The sequence below is a fragment of the Carlito syrichta genome, unplaced genomic scaffold, assembly GCF_000164805.1.
Source record: "Carlito syrichta isolate Samal-C Ts95f unplaced genomic scaffold, Tarsius_syrichta-2.0.1 Scaffold313473, whole genome shotgun sequence".
Classification (NCBI taxonomy): Eukaryota; Metazoa; Chordata; class Mammalia; order Primates; family Tarsiidae; genus Carlito; species Carlito syrichta.
Genome location: NW_007257569.1, coordinates 147458 through 156727, shown reverse-complemented (window position 1 = coordinate 156727; position 9270 = coordinate 147458). Strand labels below are relative to the sequence as shown.

Here is a 9270-nt window from a genome sequence, read left to right as displayed (position 1 = left end):
ATTGTGAACAATGCTGCGATAAACATACGTATGCAGGTATCTTTTTTATAGAGTGATTTGAGTTCTTCAGGGTATATTCCCAGTAGGGGGATTGCAGGGTCATATGGGAGTATAGTCAATATTTAGAGCTTTTAGGAATTGCCATACTGTTTTCCACAGAGTTTGCACTACTTTGCACTCCCATCAACAGTGTAGAAGTGTTCCCTTTTTGCCACACCCTCTCCAGAAACTGTTATTTTTTGAGTTATTGATAATTACCATTCTGACTGGAGTTAGGTGGTATCTCAGTGTGGTTTTGATTTGCATCTCCCTGATGATTAGTGAGGTTGAACTTTCTTCATGTGTCTGTTGGCTGCTCGGATGTCTTCCTTTGAGAAGTGTCTGTTCATATTTTTTGCCCATTTTATAATGGGGTTGTTTGTTTTTTTCTTTTCAGCACGTTTGACTTCCTTGTAGATCCAAGATGTTAAGCCTTTGTCAGACCTGGAGTTGGCAAATACTTTTTCCCAGTTTGTAGGCTGTCTCCCTGCTCTCTTGATGGTTTCCATAATGAATAATTCACATGGAACACCTTAGTCCTTGATATTGTTAATATATTAAAAAGGTATGCAATACAGAGTTTGACAAATTAGAGTTTAAGCTAGACAGAAGGCAAATGTGAATCCACAGCATGGAATAGAGGCTTACTAAATACAAGAAGACTGAGTTGATAGACCAGAGGGTACCAAGAGAATTGATGGATAGAAAAAAGATCCCACTTGATCCAATAGGCCAGGGGTTCTTAGTCTCAGCATGAATCCAAATCACTAAAGAGCTTGTTGACCTACAGACTGCTGAGGCCGATCTTCAGAGTTTCTGATTCAGTAGGTCTGAGGTGAGGATAAAGAATTCCCATTTCTAAGAAGTTTCCAGGTGATGTTGATGCTGCTGGTCCAAGGACCACATTTTGAGAACCACTGCACAAGGCAATCATTGCTGTTGTTTTCTGCTGGGGAGTGACATGAGAATAGTGCTTCCAGATCACTCAGAATGCATCAGAGGAGAATGAGGCTGAAGGGAACCAGACTGGAAGCAATGGTGAGGCTCTTGCTGAGATAACTGGGTGGTGGTATTGAGGAGCAAGGAGCTTTATAGCTAAGGAAAATTAAACTGAAAATATTGAAAGGGCTTGCTGACTTCACCAGTTCTCTTCCAAATATTAAAGTTTAAACAGTCACTCCAGCTACAGAGGGCGAAAATAAAGCTATTGTCATTCCTAATGAAATGCCACACAGCCAGGTTTGCAGGGCATTTGTGAGAAAGATGAAGTACCATTCAATATAGTTCCTACACGTCAGGCGCTCTGAGTGCTATTTACTGCTATAATTAACTCCACCGGTTCTGTTTACCTGACAGAATTGTCCCCGGGCTTCCAGATGGCCCTGGCTTCCTCTAGGATTATCAGCTGGAGGTCCTGATAGCCATTCAAACTCTTCAGATTTGTGCCTGATCTGATTTAGGCCGTTTCAGAACACAGTGCAGTTTTCCCTGTTGGCATGCGTTGATTCTGTTTCCAAGTTGAAAATGATTCAAGTAGTCCAAAGAGTACATGATTGTATTTATTCATGGGCTGTTTTTGAAATGCATTTATTTCCTTCCAGAGGCAGTGGTGTTAATAAAGTGCCTTCCAAAACACACAGCCCGTGGGGGTGACTATTTCCAGTTTGTGGCATCTATTAGCAGATGTCGTAAGCAATGGTGGTGGGGCAGTAAACAGAGGCCTTTTTAAAAAATTTTTAAATTAAAAAAATTGTTTTTAATTTTAGTTTTTTTTAATTTTAAAGATGTAGGGTACAATTCAGGGTTAGGTATACAAATGTTCATTATGCAGGTACCCTAGTTGATGAGGTGTAGGATGGGAAAAAAAGATTTGCAAGCTATGCATCCCATAAAGGCCTAAACATCCAGGATCTATAAGAAACTCAAAAGAACTGACAGGAAAAAAATAAAAACAAAAACACTAACTGGGCATGGTGGCGCATGCTTGTGGTTCCAACTACTTGGAAGGCTGAGGTGGATCACCTGAGCCCAGCAGGTGGAGGCTGCGGTGGCTGTGAGCATGCCACTGCACTCCAGCCTGGCGGACAGAGTGAGACTCCAACTCAAAAAAAAAAAAAAAAAACCACCAAATAACCCCATTAGAAAGTGGGCAAAAGACATGAATAGACACTTCTCAAAGGAGGACATTGAAGCAGCCAACAAACAGATGAACAAATGCTCAGCATCACGAATCATACAAGAAATACAAATCAAAACTACAGTGAGATAGCATGGCACACCAGTCAGGATGACTATCATCAAAAAGTCAAGAAACAACAGGTGTTGGCGAGGCTGCAGAGAAAAGGAAATTCTTCTACATCGTTGGTGGGAATGTAAGCTAGTTAAGCCCTTGTGGAAAGCAGTGTGGCGTTTTCTCAAAGAACTAAAAATTGAGCTTGCATAGGATCCAGCAATCCACTCCTGGGAATACACCCAGAGGGACACAATTGCTCTATCAAAAAGACACCTGTATAGGCAGGTTGGTTGCAGCACTATTCACAATAGCAAAAACATGGAACCCACCTAGATCCCCATCAAAAGTGAACTGGATAAAGTAGCCAGGCACGGTGGCTCAAGCCTACCTGTAATCCCAGCACTTTGGGAGGCCGAGGCGAGAGGTTTGCCTGAGCCCAGGGGTTCGTGACCAGCCTGGGAAACGTGATGAGACCTTGTGTCTCTACAATAAATAAAAAAATTGGCCGGGCACAGTGGCTCATGCCTATAATCCCAGCACTTTGGGAGACCGAGGTGAGAGAATTGCCTGAGCTCACGGGTTCCACACCAGCCTGGGGAACTGGGTGAAACCTCATCTCTACAATAAATCAAAAAATAAGCCAGGCATGATGGCATGCACCTGTAGTTCCAGCTACTTGGAAAGCTGAGGTAGAAGGATCGCCTGAGCCTAGCAGGTTGAGGCTGTGGTAGTTATGAATGTGCCACTGCACTCTAGCCTGGGTGACAGAGTGAGATTCTGACGAAAGAAGGAAGGAAGGAAGGAAGGAAGGAAGGAAGGAAGGAAGGAAGGAAGGAAGGAAGGAAGGGAGACTAGATTAAAAAATATATATTGTACATACACATGGTGGAATACTACTCTGCCATAAAGAATAAAATCATGTCTTTTGCAGCAACATGGGTGCAGCTGGAGACCATCATTCTAAATGAACTATCACAGAAACAAAAAAACTAGAAACCATATATTCTCACTCATAAGAGTGCCCTAGTATTGGGCACACAGGCAAAAAGCAGGAACAACAAATATTGGGCACTGCTAAAGAAGGAAGGGAGGGGATGTGAGGGTGATCTGGCTGTGACATCTGTCACCCCATTGATTGCCAGGGTTGATTCGGCTAATCTTGCTGGCTAGGCAGGTGTCCTCTTCCTCCCTCACTGCTCCAGTTGCAACCCTTCCGATGCTAAAGCTGTGTGTGCGCTTGGTCAAAGAGGACGACCATCCCCATTAGAGGAGGATCATTCTTCAGTCAAGGGTATAAAAGTAGCAGCTCTCCCCTGCTAGAACCACCAAACAAGCTGTCAAGGAAGGAGGGAGGGGGTATAAGGGGCACATGACCACCCACCGGATGCCCTGTCCATTACCAGGGGGAGAGAGAGCTTGCTAGAAACCCAAACCTCACCTTCATGTAATTTACTTAAATCTTCACATGTACCTCACAATTCGGAAATAAATTTAAACAAAAACAAAAACAGATCTAGTGTGACTAGCATAATGTCTAAGTGATGATTTGAGATTCCAGTTTACTTTTGCTTTGAGACTATGGCTGCCTTCCAGCAATTTCTAATACCAAAACCATCCCTGTAGGACCAGCAGCTTCAAAGTGCTGTCCAAGATACTCATGGTTGATTCACAGGGAAGGGAGGGAGCAAAGTATCTCCAGGGTTACAAGGATGGAATTTTGCCCCCAAGTAGCTTCCAGTCTAGCCAGGGGAGGTGGGGGGACTTGGAAGTGGGGGTTGGGCATTTGTAAACAACCAAACAAGCAGTCTCGTGTAAAATGTCAGGGTCAAAATAAAGCATCCCAAAGGGAAAAAAAATCACACATTTAAAATCTTTTAAAACATCAATGAGCATAATTGAGTTATGCTTTCAGGATTATTACTAGTTGTTTCCATAATAGAAATGAATGGAGACTCCAGGATCTGAAAAGTGAATACAAACAGAGGGTATAATTTTATGCCTCCCCTTTCCCTTACTTAGTTATTAAAATTATTTCTTGAGTAAATGTCTTAACTGGTTTCCTTCAGTCTCGCCTCTGCTGGGTCTTCTTGTCACAGAGCTTGGTGCTAGACATCTATATACAGTATTCAGCATGTACCACGAGCAAAGTATCTCCTAGATAGATACAGCAACCACAATGTTTTGTTTTCTTTTGGCTTCCCCTTTTAAATACAACCTCTATTTAAAGACACTAACAGGTATATTTTTCAAGCTGAACTACAGTAAACTGGTTTTTTTTTGTTTTTGTTTTTTGAGTTGGGTTTCCTCTGTCACTCAGGCTGGAATGCAGTGTCACAATCACAGCCACCGCAGCCTCAACCTGCTGGGCTCAGGGAATCCTTCCGCTTCAGCCTTCCAGGTAGCTGGAGTACAGGCAGGCACCACCACGCCCGGTTAATTTTTTGATTTATTATGGAGATGAGGTATTGCCATGTTGCTCAGGCTGATCTCAAACCCCTGGGCTCAAGCAATCCTCTAGCCTCCACCACCCAATGTGTTGGGATTACAGGCGTGAGCCACTGCACCTGGCTGCAGATTGTAATTTTAAAATTGCAGTATAAAATTCTTTTAAACCGAGCTAATAGGGGATATTTACTGCCACACAGTAAAACAGGTTTTCCCACCCCATGATGATAACGTCAAGATGGTTTCGTTCTATCTGCAAGTTTCAGAGTAAGCCTGCTCCAGATGTGTGTATTCAGTTTCTTTGGGTCTAACCTTTTTTTGTAAGATTTAATGGTTACAAAATGACCAAAAGCAATCAAAAGTTTGTATTTCCCTGGGTCTTTTAAATTCTTTCACTGTCCATTTTCTCACATTCATCAGACATTCAGCTCACAGCAACTCAGACCCACAAGTGCTTACTCTAGTCGGGTTGTTTACATCTACTTGGAAGGTCTTTTCAGTTAACCTTTTTCCTGACCCACCCCACAATTTCCTCTGGTTTGTTATTTGACAGACTACCCAAATACTTTACCTAAGTTATTTGCTTCCTTCCTATTGCAAGCTTTTGACTGCTACCATTGGCCTCTTTCAGAGAGCTTACAGCTGCTTTTCTGAGCAAGGTTTTCCTCAGTCTGGACTCTGTGGTACATGGTTTCATTTAACAGCGCTTAGTAAAACCCACTTTTTGAACTGCTGGTTGGGGATGAGGCAGGTATGAACGATAAACTCTGCTGTAGAGGCATAACATAATGAGTTGTGAGCACTTAGAATGACAGGTTTAAAGCTAATAAAACATGTCAAGCAAAGGGCCTTTTAGGACTGCTATAATTAACTGGCAAATAGCATTCATTTCATTGAGTGTGTCACTTGTTTCTGTGAAAAGAGTTGATTCCCTAAAACGGTTTGTATTTCCCTCTGACAGCTTCTCCTTTTGGTCAGTTATGTGCCGCATAACTATGTCTGGTTCAATGACAGCACACATGACAGTGGTTCCAGAAAATTATAGTGGAACTGAAAAATTCCTATCGTCTAGTGCCGTTGTGGCCACTGTCATGTGATGTCCCCGAAGACCTTTTTGTGGAACAGGATATGGAGGTGAAAGACAGTAATATGGATGATCCTGACCTGTGTAGGCTTCAGCTAATGTGTGCATTTGTGCCTTAATTCTTAACCAAAAAAAAGTAAAAAGTAAAAATAAATAAATACAAAATTTAAAAATAGAAAAATGCTTGTAGAATAAGGATACAAAGGAAGAAAATATTTTTGCACAGCTGTACAATGTGTTTGAGTTTAAGCTAAGTAATATTACAAGAGTCCAAAAGTTAAAAAAAAAAAATTTAAAGGCCAGGCGCGGAGGTTCATGCCTATAATCCTAGCACGTTGGGAGGCCAAGATGAGAGGCTTGACTAAGTCTACAGGTTCGAGACCAGCTTGGGCAACATGGCGAGACCTCGTCTTTACAATAAATCAAAGTATTAGTCAGGCATGGTGGCGTGTGCCTGTAGTTCCAACTATTTGGAAGGCTGAAGCAGAATGATCGCCAGAGCCCAGCAGATCAAGGCTTCAGAGACCGGGAGTATGCCACTGCACTCTAGCCTGGGTGACAGAGTGAGACTTGGACTCAAAAAAAACCAAAAAAACAATAGTTTAAAGTGTATAAAGTAAAAACGTTATAGCAGGCTAAGGTTAATTTATTATTGAAGACATCAATGTTTTCAGTAAATTAAGTGCTAGCCTAAGTGTACAGTGTTTATAAAGTCTACAGATGGGCCAGGCTTGGTGGCTCTGCCTGTAATCTCAGAACTTCGGGAGGCCGAGGCAAGTGTATTGCCTAAGCCTGCGGGTTTGAGACCAGCCCGGGCAACTTGGCGAGACCGCATCTTTACAATGAATCAAAAATTAACTGGGTGTGGTAGCGCATGCCTATGGTTCTAGCTACTCGGAAGGCTGAGGCAGAAGGGTCACCTGAGTCCAGTAGGTTGAGTCTGCAGTGGCCATGAGTGTGCCACTGCACTCCAGCCTGGGTAACGGAGTGAGACTCCAACTCAAAAAATAAATAAATAATAAAGTCTACAGGTGTGTACAGCAATGCCCTGGGCCTCTATATTCACTCACCACTCACTCACTGACTCTCCCAAAGCAGCTTCCGGCCCTCAAGCTCCATTCATGCTAAGTGTCCTGTAGGGATGTACCATTTTTTAAAATCTTTTTTTGTTTTTGTTTTTGCTCTGAGCCGGAGTCTCACTCTGTCATTCAGGTTGGAGGGCAGTGGCATGCTCACAGCCACCTCAGCCTCAACCTCCTGGGCCTAGGGGATCCTTCCACCTCAGCCTTCCAAGTAGTTGGAACCACAGTCACGGTGGCTCATGCCTATAATCCCAGCACTTTGGGAGTCTGAGATAAGAGGATTGCCTGAGCCCAGGGGTTCAAGACCAGCCTGGGCAACTTGGTGAGACCTCATCTCTGGAATAAATCAAGAAAAATTAGCTGGGTGTAGTGGCACACGCTTGTAGTTCCAGCTACTTGGAAGGCTGAGGCGGAAGGATTGCCTGAGCCCAGCAGGTCGAGGCTACAGTGGCAGGGAGCATGCCACTGCACTCCAGCCTGGGCGACAAAGTGAAATTCCAGCTCAAAAACAAGCAAACAAATAAATAAATAAATCTTATTTGCATCGCAAGTGCAAAGGCAAAGTTAAAAGATCACAAACTCTAAATTAGCAGATTCTAAAATCAAAGGGCTTGGAGGCACCTTTGACTTGTCCGAGGCAGAGATGAGGTGTATTTTCGTTTTTCCAGGAAACACCAAAGGCTTCCTTCATTTCTTATCCCTATGGCACATCCAAAGTCATCCTTTTATACTTCACCACTCCTTTTGCTAGGCCTTGGTGCTCAGGGCATTACTTAATGTATTTACCCTTTCCTCTCCTGGAAAATTCCTAATGTTTAATGCTACTTTATATCTAAAGTGTACTGGTCTCTCAAGTCAATCACGCTGAAGAATTTCCCAATGTGAAAGTGGCACCAGAAGTGTTTTTAAATTGCCAGACGACCCAGACCTGGGAAAATCACCATTAGTTACCCAAGCCAATGTTCCTAGTACTCAGGTATGAATTTGGTAGATGGTTGGATAATCCGAGATGTAACCTGTGTTGACAGACTCAGGTTCTGTGTCTTGAACTTCCAGGCTAACGGTTACTCATATATTCGAGACTTGATAATAATATAAATATAAATGAATAAAGCCACCTTTGATCTCTATGACAACAGAGTCTGAACATGAGCCAAATGTCAGGAGATGTGGATCTAACCCTGCCCTCATTAATGATAATCTATATTACAGACCGATTCAGTGGAATGATTTTATAGCTTGGCCTTCTGCTCAAAATTAGGTGGGGGTGGACAGATTAATTCCACCATCTGTCATTCCATCAGTAAAGTTTTACTTTTTTAAATTTTTGAAACCTTTTCAGTTTTAATCAATCCTCTACTGAAATGCAAATACCGCTCTTTCTCAGTTACCAGATGAGGCTCAGACGGGCAAACAAGCGCCTACACGCTGGGGGTCCGGAGCCGGGTTTGTCGCAAAACTTATGTGACCCCGCGGAGACCCTCCGAGAAATCCCCACTCGACCAAGAGCTGAAGCTGATCGGCGAGCATGGGCTCCGGAACAAACGAGAGGCCTGGAGGGTCAAGTTTACGCTGGCCACGATCCCCAAGGCCGCCCGGGATCTGCTGGTGGAGGACGAGAAGGACCCGGGGCGTCTGTTTGAAGGCAATGTCCTGCTGCGGCGACTCGCGCAGTGGCGTGCTGGATGAGGGCAAGATGAAGCCGGATTACATCCTGGGCCTGAAGATCGCGGATTTCTTGGAGAGGCGCCTGCGGAGCTAGGTCTTCAAGCCGGCCTTGGCCAAGTCCGCCCATCACGCTCGTGTGCTGATCCGCCAGCGCCGTATCAGGGTCCGCAAACAGGTTGCGAGCATCCCGTCCTTCGTTGTCCCCCTGGATTTCCAGAAGCACATTGACTTCTCCCTCCGCCCTCCATGTGGGGGTGGCCGCCCAGGCCCGTGAAGCGGAAGAACGCCAAGGGCCAGGGTGGGGCCGCAGCTGGAGAGACAAGGAGGGGGATCAAGCCCATCCAGGAGCCCCTCCTGGGCTGGTGGATGGTCTAGATAATAAAAGAGGATCGACACTTTGTAAACCAAAAAAAAAAAAAAGGAAAAAAGAAAGAAAGAAATGCAAATACCCCTTGAAGAGGTTATTCCAATCTTTTATCAGTTGACATAAACAGTTCCTATTTTAGTAGAGATAGGCACAAGCATAACATAGGCCAGAGACAGAAGGGACAATGAGGGAGGAGGACTCCAAAAAAAAAAAAAAAAAAATTGTATTGCCCTTACAGGACCACCTTAAGTCTGCTTGCAGTTACCTGGTTGACTATCTCTGGATTGAGGCCTGCCGGCTTTCTAGACTGCAACGCTCCAGGCTTCTAAAATTGGATGACAAACCATAGCAA

General features: G+C 44.0%; 1 pseudogene across 1 annotated transcript in view; it reads left to right on the top strand.

Annotated features, from left to right (window-relative positions):
- LOC103273069 overlaps positions 1-8926 on the top strand; it is a 10571-nt pseudogene extending 1645 nt beyond the window's left edge. The window contains exon 2 of the transcript XR_505165.1: positions 8283-8926. The product of XR_505165.1 is annotated as a 40S ribosomal protein S9-like (transcript). The remainder of the gene's footprint in view (positions 1-8282) is intronic.
- Positions 8927-9270: the final 344 nt, after the last annotated feature.